Source organism: Schistocerca gregaria, chromosome X, assembly GCF_023897955.1.
Source record: "Schistocerca gregaria isolate iqSchGreg1 chromosome X, iqSchGreg1.2, whole genome shotgun sequence".
Classification (NCBI taxonomy): Eukaryota; Metazoa; Arthropoda; class Insecta; order Orthoptera; family Acrididae; genus Schistocerca; species Schistocerca gregaria.
In genome coordinates, this window is record NC_064931.1 from 115,487,059 (window position 1) to 115,511,304 (window position 24,246).

The 24,246-nt window shown below is 43.4% G+C and overlaps 1 protein-coding gene and 1 pseudogene across 2 annotated transcripts in view; both read left to right on the forward strand.

The window, feature by feature from the left end:
- LOC126299380 (GTPase-activating Rap/Ran-GAP domain-like protein 3) overlaps positions 1–24,246 on the forward strand; it is a 1,486,407-nt gene that overhangs the window by 961,166 nt on the left and 500,995 nt on the right. The window lies entirely within an intron of this gene.
- On the forward strand, positions 2,527–2,644 carry LOC126299912 (5S ribosomal RNA; annotated as a pseudogene).

Genomic DNA, 24,246 nt, shown 5'->3' on the forward strand with positions numbered 1-24,246 from the left:
AAGTCGTTTCTGAAAGTATTTGTATGGAGTGTAGCCATGTATGGAAGTGAAACGTGGACGATAAATAGTTTGGACAAGAAGACAATAGAAGCTTTCGAAATGTGGTGCTACAGAAGAATGCTGAAGATTAGATGGGTAGATCACATAACTAATGATGAAGTATTAAATAGAATTGGGGAGAAGAGGAGTTTGTGGCACAACTTGACAAAAAGAAGGGACCGGTAAGTAGGACATGTTCTGAGGCATTAAGGGATCACAAATTTAGCATTGGATGGCAGCGTGGAGGGTAAAAATCGTAGAGGGAGACCAAGAGATGAATACACTAAGCAGTTTCAGAAGGATGTAGGATGCAGTAGGTACTGGGAGATGAAGAAGCTTGCACAGGATAGGGTAGCGTGGAGCGCTGCATCAAACCAGTCCCAGGGCTGAAGACCACAATAACAAACAATATAATTATCTCTGCCATGTTCCTTATCTCGTTTTAAACAAAAAATATTGATTCACTTATGCAAGCTTTGCGCGTGACCTTGAGCGGGACTTAGTCACTTGCGCTGTGCCGGCTGGACTTTACTTCAATAAGATAAAAGATAAAACATACAATACACACGAAAAATTTTTACATCTTCTGCTGTACGTTCATATGCTTCCCTTTGCTTGCTTTGAGTATTCATAGCGTTTAGAACTGCTATCTACTTCAAACGGGAGGATGCGTTCCCATCGTTTTTCAGACCCTTGCGGGCCTGGGAGGATTCGGTACCACTTTTCTGACCGAGGTATGATTCGGGGCTGCGCCCCTTGCAGAATGCTCTTGTGTCCTTTCGAAAAGTATTATTTGCTCACACACTTGAAACCTACGTTTTCCTCTATTTTTCGTGCCTGGACAGCATTTGTTCAGTTAGTTTCGAACATATAAGAACCGAAAGCAATGTATGATACTAACTGAAATCTAATGTCGTACCCGCGATGTCTGTACGTTAAGGGTGTTGCATACCTATCAGGCATACCTCATAACCGCTTTCTTCACGTATACGATAAGTGTCTTACAAGATTCCCCTATATAGCGGAAGGGGTGAATCGTCTAGAAACTGAGGGAGGGTATATAAAGGACCGCAAAACCTACGGAACATTTTTCTTCTACATAGTTATCCTCCTTCCTGTTATGTATAAATAAACAGAATTTATAGTAAAATTGAAATTGTCAATGTTTATATCAGGCTTTATTCGAAAATTGTTGATTTGTGGCGTGAAGCAGAGTGATGTTGAAGAGAATACAGATTTATCATGTAGCGCTAGAAAACGCAATTTTCTTCAAAAAAAGGCAACAAAAATATATCAAACATTGCTTCAGTACTTCGTCGAACTTACGTAAACATGTTTCTGTCACTCATAAACAACATTCACATTTATCGATAATGTCAGGAAATTCTTGCCTTTGAACATGATGAAGGGACGTCTATTGAGTACAAAATAACATAATTTTAGTGGATGTAAATTGCACTTTTCCGGGCGGGAAGGAGCGCCTGGTCCCCGGCAAGAATCCGCCCGGCGGATTTGTGTCGAGGTCCGGTGAACCGGCCAGTCTGTGGAAGGTTTTTAGGCGGTTTTCCATCTGCCTCGGCGAATGCGGGCTGGTTCCCCTTATTCCGCCTCAGTTACACTATGTCGGCGATTGCTGCACAAACAAGTTCTCCACGTACGCTTACACCACCATTACTCGACCACGCAAACATAGGGGTTACACTCGTCTGGTGTGAGACGTTCCCTGGGGGGTCCACCGGGGGCCGAACCGCACAATAACCCTGGGTTCGGTGTGGGGCGCCGGAGGAGTGAAGTGGACTGCGGTAGTTCAAATGGTTCAAATGGCTCTGAGCACTATGGGACTTAACTTCTGAGGTCATCAGTCCCCTATAACTTAGAACTACTTAAACCTAACTAACCTAAGGACATCACACACATCCATGCCCGAGGCAGGATTCGAACCTGCGACCGTAGCGGTCGCAAGGCTCCAGACTGTAGCGCCTAGAACCGCTCGGCCACCCCGGCCGGCGGACTGCGGTAATCGTCGTGGGGTTATGGACCACTGCGGCTGCGGTGGGGACGTAGCCTCTCGTTCGTTTCTAGGTCCCCGGTTACAATACAATACAATACAAACTGTACTTGCATCAAAAATAATTACCTTGGTTACGTAAAAGAGTATAATTTACGCTATTAACTAATTTTCATTGCTTGTAAAGTGCAATTTACATTCTGTAAGGAAATAAAATACACAATGGACTAACACTGAATTAGGTACGGTTCCAGTTACCTGCAAAACAAACAACCAAAAAATTAAAGGGAAATCTTTGGCTCCCAGTTTCTCTCAAACACATTCATTTCCCTTCCAATGCTACCAACAATACCGGTAATCCTACCATTAACGATGTCATTTATGTATTATGCCAAAATTACTGAGTTGTAGTTTTGGCAAGGTGAAACTTTATTTCACACTAACAGATAACCGATTTTCTCGCTCCACTACATACTGGAGGCAACAGTCTTGCCGCAGTGGCTACACCGGTTCCCGTGAGATCACCGAAGTTAAGCGCTGTCGGGCGTGGTCGGCACTTGGATGGGTGACCATCCAGGGCGCCGTGCGCTGTTTCCATTTTTCGGGGTGCACTCAGCCTCGTGATGCAAATTAAGGAACTACTCGACCGAATAGTAGCGGCTTCGGTCAAGAATACCATCATAACGACCGGGAGAGCGGTGTGCTGACCCCACGCCCCTCCTTCCCTTGAGGATGACACGGCGGTCGGATGGTGCCGGTAGGCTACTCGTGGCTTGAAGACGGAGTACTAGATATGGAACTGTTGTATACCAAGCAAGAGGTACGTGACAAATACCGCGAGAGGTCGCCGCCACACATGTACAATCACACACCTGGCCTCTCTCTGTGACATGTAATGGCCTACATATGGTACTCGCAAACCCAGACCTCTTCCTGCTTCCGTGCCATTTCCTCCAGCGCATGCTATATGCCCGCCGATGGTCTAAGGCTTCTATTCAGTCCCTTGTTGACCAGTCTGGTGTGGCTGTTGAAGACAGCAAAACGAAAGCAGAAGTCTCAGATTTCGCTTTCAAGAAATCGTTCACACAGGAGAACCCTACAAATATATCCTCATTTGACTACGGGACAGACTCCTCCATGGACGACATAGTAACAAGCATCCCTGGCATAGAGAAACAACTGAAAGATTTGAAAGCAAATGAATCATCAGGTCTGCATAGAATCCCATTTCGGTTTTACAAAGAGTGCTTTGCTGCATTGGCCCCTTACCTAGCTTGCATTTATCGTAAATCTCTCACCCAGCACAAAGTCCCAAGTGACTGGAAAAAGTGTGGGTGACTCCAACACATAAGAAGGTTAAAAGAACGGACGCGCAGAATTACAGACCAATATCCCTAACTTCGGTTTGCTGCAGAATCCTTGAAAATATTCTCAGTTTGAATATAATAGACTTTCTTGAGATTGAGAAGCTCATGTCCACGAATAAGCATGGTTTTAGACAGTATCATTCAAACGCAACTCAGCTTGCCGTTTCCACACATGATATACTGCGAACTATGGATGAAGGGCAATATGCAGATACCATATTTCTAGATTTCCGTAAAGCATTTGACACGGTGCCCAACTGCAGGCTGTTAACGATGGTGCGAGCATATGGAATAAGTTCACAGGCATGTGAGTGGCTCGAAGACTGCTTTAGTTGTAGAACCCAGTATGTTGTCCTCGACGGCGAGTGTTCATCAGAACAAGGGTATCGTCAGGAGTGCCCCCAGGGAAGTGTTATAGGACCGCTATTATTCTCTATATACATAAATGATTTGGTGGACAGGACGGGCAGTAACCTGCGATTGTTTGCTGATGATGCTGTGGTGTAGCGTAAGGTGTTGAATGTGAGTGAGTGTAGGAAGACACAAGATGACTTAGACAAAATTTCTAGTTCCAGAGCACTTGCCCGCGAAAGGCAAAGGTCCCGAGTTCGAGTCTCGGTCCGGCACACAGTTTTAATCTGCCAGGAAGTTTCAAAACTTCTAGTTGTTGCGATGACTGGTAGCTAGCTCTAAATGTGGAAAAATGTAATTTAATGTGTATGAGTAGTAACAACAAACCTGTAACGTTCGGTTACAGTATTACTGTGTCTTACTTGACACAGTCAACTCGTTTAAATATCTAAGCGTAGCGCTGCAATGCTATATGAAATGGAACTAGCATTTGAGAACTATGGTACGGAAGTCGAATAGTCGACTTCGGATTATTGGCAGAATTTTCGGAAACAGTGATCCACGTGTATAGAAGACCGCATATAGGACGCTGGTGAGACCTTTTCTTGAGTACTGCTTGAGTGTGTGGGATCAGTGCCAGATCGGACTGAAGGAAGACATCGAACCAATTCAGAGGTGGGCTGCTACGTTTGTTACTGGTAGGTTCGAACAACACGTAAGTGTTACGGATATGCTTAGAGAACTCGAATGGGAATCACCGCAGGAAAGGCGACGTTCTTTTCGACAAACGCTATTGAGAAAATTTAGAGAACCGGCATTTGAAGCTGGCTGCCGAAGAATTCTACGGCAGCCGACATAAATTGCATCGACCACAAAGATAAGATATGAGAAATTAAGGCTCATACGGAGGCATATAAACAATCGTTTTTCTCCTCGCTGTATTTTGCAAGTGGAACGGGAAAGGAAATGACAAGTAGTGGTAGTACAGTATTTAGATGTAGACGGTAAGTACACCCGCCGTATGGAGCGCTGTCAACCACGGATAACACTGCTACTGCTTTGTACTGGCAGACATAGATATTCTTCCGCCGACAGGCAACACTACACAACACAGTCTGGACGTTCAGATAGTTCCACGCCAGCAATTAATTCAGTTTGTTGCCTGGAGTCAGTTCAGTACAGTATTCTGAAGACCCCCTTCCGACTTAGCAATCGCTATTTACGGAGAACTGGGGCCATAAACAGTGTGTCTGAAACATTCAATTCACTTATAGTGGCAAAATAATAGACTGCCAAGACACAGAAGTGTTATTTATATTGTATCACATTAGGTTTAGGACGTCAAGTGCCACACAGCAAATTGTACCACGCTGTTAATAAACGTTGTTTGTTATTTCTTATTATGATGCCACATTTCTGTAAAAGTGTCCTGTCAAACAAGTGTGAAGTATCAAGTGTAAAATGGCTATCTTCTGTGAACTTCAGGAGTTTTCTGCTGCTGTGAAACTTTGAGCTGAAATAATACACTCAAGTTCAGAAGAAAACAGAACACCTTGAACGACAAGAGATAGGATGTTCATATTCAGAGGACATGTTCATTTGTATGTCCTGCAGATATGATTAGAATTTCAGTCATCTCGGTTAAGAATGTGTCCCGTTGCCCATTAGGCACAGGGAGCGCAATGTGTCCTGATAACTTGTTCCATGCGTGATGGCACCGACACGTATAACTCGTGAGTGGCGTCCCGTGGTATAGCCGTCCGTACTGCATTCACCTGGTTCCAAAGCTCATCAATGGCGTTTGGCATTGGGTCACAGTGCTGCACCTGTCCTTTCACCATATCCCATTCGACTGGCGACAAGTGTCGTGATCTGATGGGCCAGGCCAAAAGGCTGACATCCTGTGACACCAAGAAGGCAGGTGTTCGTGCAGCAAGATGCTGTCGTGAATTGTCTTGCTGCAAATAACGTCTGGCGTGTTGTGCAGAAAGGGTATGGCTACGTGTTGCAGCATGTCATTCACGTAGGCTGTACTGGTCACTGTGCCCTGGACACGCGCCAACTGTGATTTGTGGTTGTACCCAATGGCACCCCACCACCGTAAGGCCTCGAGATGCAGCTCCCCCTATCTGCGGCGAACCAAAGTGCTGCCATCATTTTCAAATAAACAGAAACTGGATTCATCCGAAAACACTATCTGATGCCATTCCCGTCCCCAGTGACCTTGTTCCGTACACCATTACCGTCTAGCCTGTTTCTGCACATTCGTCAAAAGTAGGTGGAGTAATAGACGAGGGGCACATAACTCATGCTGTAATAAATGGCTACGGAGTATGGGCCAGAGCCGAGATTTTTCCGCTACAAGTAAGTAAACTTAATGCTGCTTACCACACTGCCTTGAATTAGCAAAGATTCTTCTCCCACCATTCAAGATGTTTCTAATTTAGACGAGTGCTGCGCAAAAAAAAAAGTTATTCCACAGCCCACGATTTTGCAATAAAACGGTGTGCGTTTGAAGAAACATAACATGCATTTATTTATTACACAAAACACAGATGATTAAAATTTAAAAGTATACTAATAAAAGCAACCTTAACAACATTCTTTCCTATAGTGAAAACTCTTTTTAAAGAAAATGGTGAATTAAGTTGAATGTTCTGATTATTCCAGCATATTAGACGAAAAATATAATAAAACGTTCTTTCACTTCTACTTTAAGGTAAAAAGTACTAGCAACATCGTGCGAGTCAGGTTTTAGTTCAGCGTAACTAGACCTTGACTTGCTGTAACATACCTGATACTATGAGGAATAGTAATAAGTAAAATTCTTTTCTTACCTTGGTTTTATTTGATACAAATGCTGGCAAAATGTTAGAAAGCTTACAACTCACATTTCATGGCATAAAAATGCAAAACTCACAACAAATTTACGACTTTTGCAATAAAAAGAGACATTGCAAAGTGCTTCACTTTTTGTGAAAGAGTTTGAAACAGTTTTTTCCATTTGCAAGACACGGATATTGGTTACATTTTATGTCTTTTGTTTTAGTTCTGCTAATGCGATGCTCATTTTGACAAGTTCGTGGGGACTAAATCACAGCCACTGTGGGACAGTGATCATATCTATCGTATCACTTTTCCGGTCTTGATTTTGGATTAGGTCTGTATATTCTTGCATTTTACTTGAGATGCTTAACTCCCGTTCTGATATTGTTACACATTTTAATGGCCTCCTCTTTATGTCTGGACGACAGTTTGGTTGGTTGACTCGGGGGAGGGGACTAACAGTGAGATCATCGGTCTCATCGGATTACGAAAGGATGGGGAAGGAAGTGGGACATATCCTTTCATAGGAACCTTCCCGGCATTTACCTGAAGCGATTTAGGGAAATCAAGGAAAACCTAAATGAGGATGGCCGGACGCGAGCTTGAACCGTCGTCCTCCCGAATGCGATGCAAGTGTGCTAACCACTACACCACTTCGGTCGGTTGACGACAGAGCCTCTTACATAGACATTCTAAATTTCAGAAGCTGTGTAATGCTGTTTTTCACAATCTGTTTTCACGGTAGTGTTCCCTGTACTAAATCAAACAATTGATACCCCGTCGATGAGGATGATGGAATGATGATTAGAACATCACAACCCCCAGTCCCTGGGCCAGGAATCGAAACCGGGCCCAGAGGATTGACAATCCGTCAGGCTGACCATTCAGCTACTGGGGGCGGACACGAACTCCAGTTAACAGAGACAAAACACCATTCTAATCAGACTCTTGTTAACAAAGTACGAATTTGATGTTCTCTTCGACCTGCTTATAGCGAAACTAATATTCATCACAAGTACAAAAAGCAATGACACAACCGTGCCAATTCAATGCTGAAGTTATACAGTAAACAACCAACTCGCACAGTCGTTGGAGTACAAGATGGAACGCAACATTATTATCCATAATCATGAAATTACTAATAATTGTCGATAGCACATTACATATTCCTTTCCAAACAAGCATGCCCAACTGATCGCCGAAGCAACTCGATTTAAGGTAATTACGAACTATTGACCTGGCGACGGCATGGTACTTTCGTCTTGACAGAACTCAATTACATGTGCCACGATCTATTGGCGCCGAGTGTCAGCATAAACAAGACGAGTAAGTAGAGCAAAACCTTCACGATTTTTGCAGGTCGGTTAGCTGCAGGGCACATGACTCGGTACTTGAGAAAAAAAATAGCAATCTAAGCCACATTACCACCGAACAGTCTAACGATCGTGTGGGTTCGCTTGGAAAGGCGTAACGCATAAATGGGTAATATATTCCGCTGGCCACCATCTGAAATACAACTGTTCTGGTTGAAATGCCCCTGAGCACTATGCGACTTAACATCTGTGGTCATCAGTCGCCTAGAACTTAAAACTAATTAAACCTAACTAACCTAAGGACATCACACACATCCATGCCCGAGGCAGGATTCGAACCTGCGACCGTAGCAGTCGCGCGGTTACGGACTGAGCGCCTAGAACCGCGAGACCACCGCGGCCGGCTACAACCCTTCTACGCAGTTTTTAGCATAGTACCTAGCATTATCATAAAAGTAAATCATGGAAGTGTTGTGCCTTCCCACTTTCATTAACACCAAAATTTGTACAAAAAGAGTGTTTGCAGATAAATTTTACCAGGCATATATTCTGAATATAGAGGTGAGAATGGCAGATCTGCTCTGCAACACCTTAAATTTATTTATTCGAAGGGCCAGGTGCCTGTTCAAAAAATGGCTCTGAGCACTATGGGACTTAACTTCTAAGGTCATCAGTCCCCTAGAACTTAGAACTACTTAAACCTAACTAACCTAAGGACATCACACACATCCATGCCCGAGGCAGGACTCGAACCTGCGACCGGAGCGATCGCGCGGTTCCAGACTGTAACGCCTAGAACCGCTCGGCCACTCCGGCCGGCCCAGGTGCCTGTATTTGTGTCAAAAACTGATTATCTGCAAATCTTCCCGCATTTGGCAATAATTCTCTACCTTCGTGGCATCGATGTATGTATAACAACGTGCCAATATCTCTAGACAGCTACAAACATTAATTACTCATTATTTAGTGAACAACGACGGCCTGATCACTCCCGTACTTTCTTGTGGCACCCGACGATTTCTCTCAGTTAAGAGGGCTATACTGACTGTTTTCTATCTACATAAATAATCTTTTGGATAGGGTGGATAGCAATGTGCGACTGTTTGCTGATGATACTGTGGTGTACGGGAACGTATCGTCGTTGAGTGACCGTAGGAGGATACAAGATGACTTGGACAGGATTTGTGATTGGTGTAAAGAATGGCAGCTAACTCTAAATATAGATAAATGTAAATTAATGCAGATGAATAGGAAAAAGAATCCTGTAATGTTTGAATACTCCCTTAGTAGTGTAGCGCTTGACACGGTCACGTCGATTAAATATTTGGGCGTAACATTGCAGAGCGACATGAAGTGGGACAAGCATGTAATGGCAGTTGTGGGGAAGGCGGATAGTCGTCTTCGGTTCATTGGTAGAATTTTGGGAAGATGTGGTAAAGGAGACCGCTTATAAAACACTAATACGACCTATTCTTGAGTACTGCTCGAGCGTTTGGGATCCCTATCAAGTCGGATTGAGGGAGAACATAGAAGCAATTCAGAGGCGGGCTGCTAGATTTGTTACTGGTAGGTTTGATCATCACGCGAGTGTTTCGGAAATGCGTTAGGAACTCGGGTGGGAGTCCCTGGAGGAAAGGAGGCGTTATTTTCGTGAATCGCTACTGAGGAAATTTAGAGAACCAGCATTTGAGGCTGACTGTAGTACAATTTTACTGCCGCCAACTTATATTTCGCGGAAAGACAACAAAGATATGATAAGAGAGATTAGGGCTCGTACAGAGGCATATAGACAGTCATTTTACCCTCGTTCTGTTTGAGAGTGGAACATGGAGAGAAGATGCTAGTTGTGGTACGAGGTATGCTCCGCCACGCTCCGTATGGTGGATTGCGGAGTATGCATGTAGATTTAGATGTAGAGGCGGCTGTGGTTATCCGTAATCAGCGTTTTCGGGGGTCAGGAGATGCGCGATCAGTTTAAGCTCCCCTGTTTATAGACTTCTCAATTTTGAGAAGCTTGTTAGCGTATCACCAGTGTTCGCAGATTTTGTGTGCATTCCAACAGAACTGATGTTCGGTCTCGAAAACAGCAATTATACACAAGTACGAAATCTCTGTCCTAATTCTACTGCAATGTGCTCATCTAAAATAACGGACCAGTTGTATAGAGGACAAATAGGGTCGATTATGTGAAGAAGCAAGGAATGGCATAAAGGGTAACGAGTTAAGCGAGGCTTTAGGAAAGCGGCGGGCGTCGGACTGAGTGCGCGGAGCACGGACAGAGAGATAGGACACGCCGCGGCTGCGCTGCCGACCGCAGCCGTCCGCCCCTGCCCGCCGTTTACCTTTCCACCCCACAAATTACAAAACTCCACTCCTCCTATCTCGTTGCTAACTACGCTCTGAAAACTGTGGTCAGTACAAAGTTGACGTTTATAACAGCCCCACTGAGTTCAGACGCAGCAACGGACGTTCCGAAATACTCTTACCGTGCAGCATTTAGAGAGATAGAAACACGCACCTAAACAGTAAATAAATGTGTGTTATTTTTTTTCAGTGTATGTACAACTCAACTTACTTTCCGAGCTACTAGAACTTGTGTGTAACATATATTCAATGCGATATCGGATTCTCGAATATTACACTGTGGTGGATTGTGATACGCATACAGGGTGTTACAAAAAGATACGGCCAAACTTTATGGAAACATTCCTCACACACAATGAAAAGATGTTATGTGTGCATGTGTCCGCAAACGCTTAATTTCCATGTTAGAGCTCATTTTAGTTTCGTCAGTATGTACTGTACTTCCTCGATTCACCGCCAGTTGGCCCAAATGAAGAAGGGTAATGTTGCCTTCGGTGCTTGTGTTGACATGCGACGCATTGCTCTACAGTACTAGCATCAAGCACATCAGTACGTAGCATCAACAGGTTAGTGTTCATCACGAACTTGGTTTTGCAGTCAGTGAAATGTTTACAAATGCGGAGTTGGCAGATGCCCATTTGATGTATGGATAAGCACGGGGCGTAGCCATGGTGCGGTACGTTTTTATCGAGACAGAACGAAGGTGTCCCTACAGGAAGACGTTCGAAGCAACGGAACATTCCAGCCTATGACTCGCGACTGGGGAAGATCTAGAACGACGAGGACACCTGCAATGGACGAGGCAATTCTTCGTGCAGTTGACGATAACCCTAATCTCAGCGTCAAAGAAGTTGCTGCTGTACAAGGTAACGTTGACCACGTCACTGTATGGAGACTGCTACGGGAGAACCAGTTGTTTCCGTACCATGTACAGCGTGTGCACGCACTATCATCAGCTGATTTGCGTCCACGGGTACACTTCTGCGAATGGTTCATCCATCAATGTGTCAATCCTCATTTCAGTGCAAATGTTCTCTTTACGGATGAGGCTTCATTCCAACGTGATCAAATTGTGAATTTTCACAATCAACATGTGTGGCTGACGAGAATCCGCACGCAATTGTGCAATCACGTCATCAACACAGATTTTCTGTGAACGTTTGGGCAGGAATTGTTGGTGATGTCTTGATTGGGCCCCATGTTCTTCCACCTACGCTCAATGGAGCACGTTCTCATGATATCATACGGGATACTCTACCTGTGCTGCTGGAACATGTGCCTTTACAAGTACGACACAACATGTGGTTCATGCACGATGGAGCTCCTGCACATTTCAGTCGAAGTGTTCGTACGCTTCTCAACAACAGATTCGGTGACCGATGGATTGGTTGAGGCGGACCAATTCCGTGGCCTCCACGCTCTCCTGACTTCAAGCCTCTTGACTTTCATTTACGGGGGCTTTTGGAAGCTCTTGTCTATATAACCCCGGTACCAAATGTAGAGACTCTTCGTGCTCGTATTGTGGACGGCTGTGATACAATACACCATTCTCCAGGGCTGCAACAGCGCATCAGGGATTCCATGCGACGGAGGGTGGATGCATGTATCCTCGCTAACGGAGGACATTTTGAACATTTCCTGTAACAATGTGTTTGAAGTCACGCTGGTACGTTCTGTTGCTGTGTGTTTCCATTCCATGATTAATGTGATTTAAAGAGAAGCCGCGCGACGGGAATTAACAGACTTCGAACGCGGAATGGTAGTTGGAGCTAGGCTCATAAGACATTCCGAGGTCCACAGTGTCAAGAATGTGCCGAGAATACCAAATTTCAGGCATTATCTCACACCACGGACCACGCAGTGGCAGACGACCTTCACTTAACGACTGAGAGCAGCGGCGATTGCGTAGAGCTGTCAGTGCTAACAGCAAACAACACTGCTTGAAATAGCCGCAGAAATCAGTGTGTGACGTACGACGAATATATCCGTTAGGATGGTGCGGCGAAATTTCACATTAATGTACTATGAGAGTAGACGACCGACGCGAGTGCCTATGCTAATAGCACGATATCGTCTGCAACGCCTCTCCTGGGCTCGTGACCATATCGGTTGTACCCCAGATGACTAGAAAACCGTGACCTTACCGGATGAGTATTGTTTTAACCTGTAAGAGCTGATTACAGGGTTCGAGTGGGGGGCACATCTCACGAAGACCTGGAGCCAGGTTGTCAACAAGGCACTGTGCAGACTGATGGTGGCTCCGTAATGGCTTGCGCTGCGTTTGCTTGGAATGGACTGGGTCCTCTGGCCCAACCCGCTGCTTGGAGACAATTTGCCGCTGCCCATGCACTTACTGTTCCCAAACGACGATAAGCCGTTACCGGGCCACAATTGGTTTGAAAAACATTCTGGACAGTGCGTGCGAATGATTTGGCCAACCAGATCGCCCGACATGAATCCCATCGAACATTTACGAGACAATCGAGAGGTCAGTTCGTGCACAACGCTTTTCACCGACTACACTTTCGCAATTGTGGACGGTTATAGAGTCAGCGTGGCTCAATATTTCTGCAGGAAACTTCAACCGACTTGTTGAGTCCATGCCACGTCCAGTTGCTGCACTACACAGGACAGGAGGTGATCCGACATGGTATTAGGAGGTATCCCATACCTCTTGGCACCTCAGTGCTAAAAAAAAAAAAAAAAAAAAAGAAAAAAGGAGGGCAGTTCAAAAAGTAAGTTACACATTATTATGTTAGGCCGAGTAATTTCTGTTGAATTCTGTAGTACACAACCAAAGTGACACAGACGCATGACAATATTTTTAATATAGACACCAAGTCTGTAAATTACACTACTGTCCATTAAAATTGCTACACCACGTGGATAACGTGCTACAGACGCCAAATTTAACCGACAGGAAGGAGATGCTGTGATATGCAAATGATTAGCTTTTCAGAGCATTCACACAAGGTTGGCGCCGGTGGCGACTCCTACAACGCTCTCACATGAGGAAAGCTTCCAACCGATTTCTCATACACAAACAGCAGTTGACCGGCTTTACCTGGTAAAACGTTGTTGTGATGCCTCGTGTAAGGAGGAGAAATGCGTACCATCACGTTTCCGACTTTGATAAGGGTCGGATTGTAGCCTATCGCGATTGCGGTTTATGGTATCGTGACATTGCTGTTCGCGCTGGTCGAGATCCAATGACTGTTAGCAGAATATGAAATCGGTGGGTTCAGGCGGGTAATACGGAACGCCGTGCTGGATCACAACGGCCTCCTATCACTAGCAGTCGAGATGACAGGCATCTTATACGTATGGCTGTAACGGATCGTGCAGCCACGTCTATATCCCTGAGTCAACAGACGGGGACGTTTGCAAGACAACCATTTGCACGAAAAGTTCGACGACGTTTGCGGCGGCATGGACTATCAGCTCGGAGACCACGGCTGCGGTTACCCTTGACGCTGCATCACAGACAGGAGCGCCTGCGATGCTGTACTCAACGACGATCCTGGGTGCACGAATGGCACGTCATTTTTTCGGATGAATCCAGGTTCTGTTTACAGCATCATGATGGTCGCATCCGTGTTTGGCGACATCGCCGTGAAGGCGTCATGGTATTGGGGTGCAAATAGTTGCACGTCTCGGTCACCTCTTGTTCGCATTGACGGCACTTAGAACAGTGGCTCGTCACAATGCGCCAGTCACTATTCTTGATGATCTGTGGGATCGTGTTGAAGCTGCATGTGCAGCTGTACCTGTACACGCCATCCAAGCTCCGTTTGACTCAATGCCCAGGCGTATCAATGCTGTTATTACGGCCAGAGGTGGTTGTTCTGGGTACTGATTTTTTAGGATCTATGCACCCAAATTGCTTGAAAATGTAATCACATGTCAGTTCTAGTATAATATATTTGTCCAATGAATACCCGTTTATTATCTGCACTTCTTCTTGGTGTAGCAATTTTAATGGCCAGTAGTGTACTAATCGTTCAATTCGTCAACAGTAGAAATCCGTTCCTTGGTCACGGAGCCATTCGAGAACCGCTCTGTGATCGTCCTTATCGTTGGAAAATCTCTTTTCCCCAAGATGTTTAATCAGCTTACAGCAAAGCTGGAAATTGCGTTGTACAAGATCCGGGTATGATCAGAATTTCAATTTGGATCTGTGTGAATTTAGACGTTTCGTACGCAATAATCGTACTGACCCGCATACTTCAACTTGGGAGTACTTTTCCACCTGGCATACCACATTATTTCCTCACGGTGGTGCACCTCTTGTGCGTATTATAGCTGAACTGCGTCTACAGGAAACCCAGCACATGTACTTTCTTCTGTCAGTGTGTCAATGTTGCGCAGTGGTCGTATCCTGGGACGACAGGTCTGACTTACTTTTTGAAGTTACCTCGTTTATTAGACAATTATTGTTATATTAACATAGACACAACCAAGTACATTTTAAATTAACGTGAGTACATTGTTTTCCGATAAAACGTAAATCAGGATGTCCGCATGATGATGTGGGCCACACCCCGGCAGAGTACAATAAGGAGTGAATGGTGTAAATGTAAGGTACAATGACACGTTGACATTGTGTTACTGTGAACATGAACGTAAGATGTGGTTTTCGGCAACAGTCTTCGTTGTTCCCTATTAAAGAATTTCAGCACAGTTAACTGTATGTAAAAGAACGACACAATTTTATTATTATACTTTGGATTGTAATGATGATAACAACGGCAATAACTATTAAACACGCTCCGCATTTGCTTCTAGGGCGCAGGCCATATGTAAAACAGTAAGTAATAAAAACTAGGTCACAATGTAGAGTATCTCATGTGGAAAAGTACTCAGCTCCAAAAGAACGTGTGCAGAAGCATGCACAATAAATGCTCATTTGTTTCTTGTTTTCGTACTTCGAATCATTCTTGACATCCACCATGACTGCGTTAAAAATGTTAGAGGAGCGTCTGTATTTACCGTGATCAATGCTGAACTATCACAGTGTGTCACAAACACACAGTCACCGCAAAACTCTAGTTTAAATTTTTATAAATCCTTACAAGACAAGCACCGAAAAGTATTTACCAGTTGTGTACACGGAACTTAAGTACCACACAGATATCGTATGTAAAAATATACAGTTCTTTTTCCAAAATAAGGTTCCGAAATTCAAACCGATAAATCTCGACCACTCTTCTTCCAAGACAATAGTTTCGCTGTTATGAGCCAATATAAAAACAGGAACAGCCTTGTGGAGTTAAGGGAGAATGCGTTTCTTGCGTCCATGTATTGTATTAATATATATCCGAAAAGCAGATATTTAAATGCCGACTGAGGGACGAAAAAAACATTTTCAGTAGTACTTGATTGATGAAATTGATGTTTTAATACCATGTTGTTCTTCACACTACCATTTTGTTTTCATGACATTGTTAACACACAACGTCGTCCTGCATGTAAATTAAAGATATTTTAACATATCGCTGGTGTTGTCCAACCAACTGAGATGTATACACTCATAAGCTGTTACACAGTATACGCTTCTCTTTTGGGTAGTGCTAATAATAAAGCAAGCAGCTAATATGTTGTGTATATTTTTTTAATGGACTGATGCTTTTATTACTACACGTGCAATGCACCTCCGTCTATGATACTTTCTCACTCAATGTTTTATTGTAATTCCCAAGTTAATGGCGATGGTTTACACTTCACCAGACTGGTGTCTAGTTTGACAACTCTTTTATTGGTCGACTGGTATAGAATATGTATTAGGAAAATATGCCATATTCTTGCAAGTGTAAAGTCATGTAAAAAAAGTTCCTGTTCGTAATGATTCATTACTTAGATATTTCAGGTATCATTCAGGATGGTCTTCATCCCGACGTTCGTCCTTCAAAATTAGTTCTTTAATCCGATTCAGAAACGATAAGAGTTTGAGAAGAAGACGCCGTTCACGTGTTTACCCACACAAAAATCAGCTCTTCCTGTTACTATTTGGTAAAGTTAGGATGTACATGGAAAAATAGTTATATAAGCGATAGTAAAGATTTGAAGAAGACATTTAACTTCTTTGGTGATAATACTCAGTAAATGTCTGAAGATGGCCTTGTAAGCCGAAAACTGGTTAACAATAAAAGTAATATTGTAGAACAAAAGCAAACTGGTGCTTTTAATTTATTATTTGAAGAAGAGTTCACGTCCGTGGGGGCATATAATACTCGGAAAAGTAATTGGCTACTAACGAACGAGAATTGAGCGAAGCAGTTTGTTCCATCGCATAAATGAACTAGCAGTTCATTTATAAATTTAATTGCTCTCCCGCGTCAGGCTGTTGCGTGAGATTATTAATTTTAGGTGTAGCCGCTCTAGTTTTGTTACAACGTAATACCGAAATATTTTGACATCTTATAGTTTCATACCAATTTTATTACTTCGAATTTAACGAGAAACAAAACTACCATGTGTGTAACCTGTTATAGAACGTACCGTAAAGACAAGTGCCAACTTGCGTTGTATATCAATCAATGTACCAAGAGTAACAGTTTGACGCAGTGACGTTCCAACTGCCAGATTGCGTTGATATTGTTCCCCATTGAGATAATCTCTAGTATTCTTGAGAGCACTTTGATCTGTTGCTCACGTTTGCAACGTATATCACGAAGGAACCGACTTCGATTAATTAATTAAACCTAAAGCATTTACACTAATCAGCCAGAAAATTATGACCACTTACCGAATAGCCGGTATGTACACATTTGACACGGATAACAGCGGCGACGCGTCATGACATGGAAGCAGTGAGGCTTTGGTAGGTCACTGGAGGGTGTTAGGGCAACATTTGCACATACAAGTCACATAATTCCCGTAAATTCCGTGGAGGAGGACGGTGAGCTCTAACGGCGCGTTCAGTCTCTTCCCAGATGTGCTTGAACCGGTTCAGATTTGCCGAGTTCGCGGGCAGGGATGGGGGAGGGACAGCACATCAACTGGATCCCGCCACTGTGTTCCTCGAACCACTCCATCACACTCCTGGCCTTGTGATATGGCGCATTATCCTGTTGAAAAATGCGACTGTTTCGGGAAGCATGATCGTCATGAAACGGTCTACGTGGTCTGCAACCAGTGTACGATACTCCTTTGCCGTCATGTTGCCTTGCACGAGCACCACTGGACCCATGGACGCCGCCTTGGTCGGCCGGGCGGTTTCAAGGCGCTACAGTCTGGAACCAAATGCTGCCTCTGGCATGGATGTGTGTGTGATGTCCCTAGGTTAGTCAGGTTTCAGTAGTTCTAAGTTCTAAGAGACTGATGACCTCAGATGTTGAGTCCCATAGTACTCAGAGCCATTTGAACCATTTTGATGCCGCCTGGTGGCCTTGCAGGCACGTGATGCGGTAACAGAAGTACGTAAGCGGAGCAGACACGGACGGATATCACACTAGCGAAGATATGGCCTCCAAATTGGAAAATCCATTGGGATAAGCGACTCTGACAAAGGGGACATTATTATTAAGCAGAGCCTGTGAACGAGTATCTCGAAAACGGTAAACTTGGTCGAATGTTCACGTGCTACTGTCGTGACCATCTACGGAAAGAGGTAAAAGGACAGTGAAACTACCACTAGGCGCTAAATGATTGGAAGTCACGACTCTTCACAGAACGTGGGGTTTGCAGGCTTGTCTGCTCTGTAATGTAGGATAGTTGGCGATCTGTGGCACCTCTGCCGAAAGAGCACAATGGTGGCGCACGCACAACGTTCATCGCACTTTGTTGAACATGAAGCTCCCCAGTAAACCACCATTACGCGTCGATATGTTGACTCGACAACATCATCAATACGTTTTCAATGGGCACGGGACCATCGGTATTCGACCGTCGATCAGTGGAGACGTGTCGTCTCTTCGGGTGAATCACATTTTTGCTAAACTTCATCGCTGGTCGTCTGCACAAACTCCGTAATCGAGGTGAGCGGCGGCTCGAAAAGTGCAGCGCCGCACGGGCGCAAAGATGGGAGTTGTATAATGCTACAGGAGACATTCTCCTGTGCTTGCATGGCACCTGCATCTCTTCATGCTTGATGGCTTCTCCGACGGCGATGTCATCTTTCAGCCGTATAGTTATCCGTGTCTAGAAGCCAGAACCGTGCCTTTGAGCAAAGTTATAGTGAAATCACATTCACGCCTAGGCGACCAAAATCGCCTGGTGTAAATCCTGTAGAACCCACCTAGGTCATTACCGGTGCAATAAGCGAATACGCAGATCTGTTGCCCGTCATTAAGGTGAATTACATGACATGTGCGTAGACATGTAATGCCACATACCTCTACAAACCTGCCAACAAACTGTCGGATCTTTGATACGCAAAATCAGTGATATATTTCGTGCTAAAGACGGACAAACAAGCCATTAAGCAGGCGGTCATAATGATTTGGCGGATCAGTGTATAACAGAGTTGCCACTACTTTTCATCCAACCCATTATTACTGCGTAGACTTCTTGCAACAAATTGGCACATATACATCGCCCACATACGTCAGCGTTGTAAGATCACACAACTCCCTGGCACCAGCGTTACACCATATACAACGCTACAAATCTGCCAATGTTTTCTTTAAAGAGTGTAACTAATATTTTAAACCTGTGTACTTACATAAGGTGGAAAAAACCACATATACAAAATTTTAAAGTGTTTAGAGGAGGTAAAAAGAACACTTTCGTTATGTGGCAAAAATGTCACAGATGGACAGTTTCTCTGATTGCTGTCTATGGAATTTTTGACGCTATCTGGTGATGTTCAGAAACGGTGTTCATATCACCGTGTGGTAACTATTATTTTAAAGATGCTGCTCAAAATGTCCTCCGTTTATATTAGTGAGCAACTGCTACATGCGCGCTAATAATTGTCTAACATCTATAAACCACCAGGTGATTCACAATAATGGCTGCATCTTCTGACAAAAGGGAAACCAGCTCTTCTGGAGTGTCTGTTTGTGTTTAGTACACCAAATGCTTCATCTCTCTTCACAAAAAGAAATCCATAGGAGCGAGGCAACATCTCTGAAACAATCATTATGAGTATCAGACAGCCACACTGCTCTTTAAGAGCATTTCATTAGAATACATATTTTGCAATGCGGGCCCCAAAGAACAAAAGTCAATATTAATCACTTTGAAAGTCGTGAACATCATTAGAATCAAAAACTTCATGGACTCGTAGCGGATAAGCTGTACACTTACGACATTTTTCTCATACGAAAAAAGTGTTCCATTTTATCTTCACTGAAAAATTTAAAATTTTGTAGGTGCAGCTTTTTTACATCCTGTAAGAACGACGTTAGATGCTTCATATGTATGCTGTTAATCATATGATCGGATACTATCGCTGTTGTTTGTGTATGGTTATGAGCATTATCTTCATTATACCCACAGTTACCTTAAATACTGGCGCTTCATGTATCTTACAGTTTACATATGAAATCATCAGTAACAAATTTTTGTTCCTAAATCTAGATTATCGCCACATAAAAAATTGTGGCCACTTTGTCGCCCAGTGGAAGCTTGGAGGCATGAAACACCCACAGCTAGTGAAAGTGTCAGATATAAATGCTTTCGCTGATGTTCTGCGTTGCGGTACATAGGTGACCAGGTAACCGACCCCTCACCTTTACACAGACTCGCGACCACGCCCACACACGGCGCACGCACGTATTAATTACGCACAGCGTTCTGCGTGCATTAACTCGCCGCCCTTTCCTGGGCGCCGTCACCTTGACCAGCTCCAGCTCTGGACGGTGGCCCCCGTCCTCCCGCAACACTGCATCACAGTCGCGTCATCTGGGTAGTCACCAAGGAAATGAACAAAAAATGTGTGTGAAATCTTATGGGGCTTAACTGCTATGGTCATCAGTCCCTAAGCTTACACATTACTTAACCTAAATTATCCTAAGGACAAACACACACACTCATGCCGGAGGGAGGACCCGAACCTGCAACGGTACCAGACGCACAGTCCATGACTGCAGCGCGTCAAGGAAATGAACACTAGCCACCAATCTTACCAAACACACCTCCTTTTTTGGCATTGCCGGAAGAGGAGGAGGAGGAGATTAGTGTTTAACGTCTCGTCGACAGCTAGGTCATCAGAGGCGGAGCACAAGCTCGGATTATGGAAGGATGGAGGAGGATAACGGCCGTGCCTTTTCAAAGGAACCAACCCGGAATTTGCCTTAAGCCAATTAGGGAAATCAAGGAAACCCTAAATGAGGATGACTGCGCGTGGGTCTGAACCGATGTCCACCCGAATATATACATTCCCAAGCACAAAGTGCTATACTACAGCAAAATGGTTGAATCATTGTTGCCTTAGCATTAGGAGTGGAGGACTGCCAACGCCAGCTTTTTTACAGGTTTGTATATTTTGCTCGAATTATCTGAAAATTTGCATTTTTTTAGTTTACTAAATTGCTGATTACTATTTTGTCTGCTTGATATTTGATAACTGTCCAGTTCTTAATTACAGCACTGTTCCGCTTGAAATTCTTTATTTGATGGAACATTCAGATGATTTTCTGGACTGCATTATGACCGATGATGAAATGTGGAAATCTCAGCACCTATCCGGGATAAAATAATGTTCTGTTGTAACCCCAAACTCCCTCATAACTTATTTTTCAGGGCTGAAAAGGGGGGGGGGGGGGGGAGACTCTGAGCACTATGGGACTTAACATTGAGGTCATCAGTCCCCTAGAACTAAGAACTACTTAAACCTAACTAACTTAAGGACACCACACACAGCCATGCCCCAGGCAGGATTCGAACCCGCGACCGTAGCGGTCGCGCGGTTACAGACTGAAGCGCCTAGAACCGCACAGCCACTCCGGCCGGCTTCAGGGCTGCAGTTTTCCACCAAAGAATCATGACAACCGTTCTGGCGATGTAAAAGAAACATCATCAAATTTTTGCCTCGAAGTGTGACTACTAATACCGGGCTCTACAATGAGAAATTACAAAACCGTATCAGGTCATTGAGGACCATCAGCGCGAAAGTCTACATTTCTTTAACAGGATAACGCCCTTCTGTTAACCTCACACGACGTAATGGAGCTTTCATTCCTGCTTATAGAAAGTTTTTCCACACCCATCACTCAGTTTCTTAGACTTAACGATTTCTCAGATTGAAGTAATGCCTGGTTGAAATACTTTTCAGATGTCTGTTGCCCTGAGGAAACTGCCACAGTGTTATAGGTAGCATACGGAACACTTCTCATACCCTATTCGTTATAAGTAGTGGAGAGTTGCCTATACTGGACCGGCTCCTAATTTATACCATTGCCATAAAATTCGTGTCTCTTGTATTAACAGGCATTTAGTGAGTTTAGTGAAGTACGTGTTTATTAGAGCCATATTGTCAATTATGAAGACTACTCTGATTTTGTTGCGGTTTTCAGTTAACATTTGTGTATGTGACGAACAGAATTACTTCTATGGTTTAAGCGGCAGAATAATGTTTTATTTGTGGGTAAAAATACATGGAATAATCTTAGTTTTCAAATAGTCATGAACCTGTATTCCTTGTGGTTCCCCTGTAGGAAACTGACAAAGAGAAAATGGCGACGTTCCCATGATGTACCGCTGCTCGTATAGTAAACTTTGAAAAATGTGTACAACATTATTAGTGGAACATGATGTTTAGAAATGATGTAGTAACTTTTCTAATGTGTTCTTAGTCTTAATTTATTCATTTAATAATTATTTTGTATTACGGTAGGGAAACAGAGAGGCGTTATGGAAAGCTGGGCACAGAACAATTGCATTTATCTGACGCAGGATATGAATAAACGGAGATCGTAGACGTGCGCGCATATAAAATGTGCCGAAGCCAACAATTACAAGGAATGCTGAAAATAAAAACTAATTTCAAATTGGGATATAAAAATTTTTGGCCCTAGTAGCGAAGTTGAAAATGAATTGCAAGAGCATATTCTTATATTTGAAGGGATGATATTCGGCTTAAACAAGTCGAACGTAAGGAAACGTGCACAATACATCGCGGAAGGAAACAAATTGCCCCATAATTTCAATGCAGAAGAAGCCATGGCAGGTAAGAAATGGGTCCATCCAAGAAATATCGCCGAATCGAGGGAAATTATGAAAGATCCAGACACAGGTTCCAAGGCGTAGCCAAGGAGCTTGTGAGCTAAGGAGCATTCCATGCAAAGAACAAAATTAATCGAAGCAAAAGAGAAGAAGTCTAGAACTACTGCTCCACCTGTGAAAAGGAAGTGTTTTGGAGATTCTGCGTGGAAGTCACTATAGAAATTCGTTCGTAAAACGGAGGAACGGTATAGAGAGTTGTGCGACGAAATGAAAGAAATAGTAACATCCACGAAATGTAAAATGAAGATTCATGCAAATTGTGCAGGACTAGAGAAAGGAGAAACTAAGTTCTGTTGGAATGCCTGCAAATATTGATGTAAGAACTGAAATCAGGAACATTTCCTTCAAAGTAGACTAGTACATATATTTAAGCTGAAGGACATAGTTTATAAGGATGGTACAGTCCATGCAGCCACTTGTACAAATTAGGAAGCCAGATGCCTAATTTTTACTACTTGCAGATGTTTAGAAAATTAAGTGCGTGTGTTTATTTTTGTCAGAATTTCCAGTCATCAAATGAAGTTGCATGAACAACATCCCACAGCTGAGGATGGCACTGTTTAAATAATTTTGTAACTTGATGTGTAGGCTATAATAACTGAAATCTCAGAAGTGGGACAGTTTAGGCAGCTCTCCACTGTGAAAATCGCTGTATATTATGTGGAAAAGTAACTACAGATATAGAATTTTATTCTATAACAGACTAGACGATCTTCGAAATTCATCTTCTCACAATTTATCTGTATTGCAATCGGGGAACGGAGTGGCGGAGCGTTTAGTCTATGCAAGTTATCATGTGAATAATGTTTCCACGGATACTGGCTCAATACTGCTATTCATTGCAGCAGGGTAACAAGGACCACAGAATGTAAATGTATGCAACAAAGAATACGTATAAGATTTATTCATAACAACAGTCAAAAAGTACAAGGAATAAGGTGTTTCTCAAAAAAGATTAATTTGGGATATAGAACTACTTTTGGGCGATGTAACTGACTATTTAGTAACTTATGTTGTGGGGTTGTGTACCACTGAGGGCTACGGCGAGGACGAAGCCTCTCCGTCGTTTCTGGGTCCCAAGTTCCATACAATACAATACAGTGTTAAGTTTAAACATAGATAACTGCATGTTAAAGATTCCAGAATTCTGCAAATACTATCACACCAAGGTGGGCGATGCAAGCCAGAAACTCAACAAACATCTATAACACTAAATTTGAGAATATTCAACATAAACTAACCACAGTTCGACCTAATACATGACTCAACTATAGCACTGTATCTGCACCTCGAAACGAGCGACAGGATGCCCCAGAGCAACTTCACAAGTTTTGTCCCGTTTAAATGGCTAGTTCCCAGTGCAACACACAGCGTGCTCACTTCTCATTGGATAGCGCTAGCGCTCGCCAATGTGTTTTCACCTGTGATATCGCTTCTAAGTTAGTCAAAGATGGTGATACTTTCAGTGATCGATTTCACGGTTCAAAATGTTTTTTGAAGAATTTTTGCCATTTATCGTACATGCGAGAAAATTCAGTTCTGCACGTTTCAGGCTTTTCGATGAAGCGTGTGTAAACATTTCAATAAAGTTTTTCTGGCTATATAAACTCATTCTGTGTGATGAAACTAAGAATGTTTGGGCCGTTATTGCAGTGTTCATGAGGTTGACAAGTGACTTGTGACTACTGCTTCTCGTTTACTGTTTCTGTTACTGGGCGTTTTGGGATACTGTGTTTTGTTTTGTTTGGTAGGGGGGAGCGACGCTAATTGGTGGGAAATTTTATACTAATTTTTATTGAGTGTCATCGGT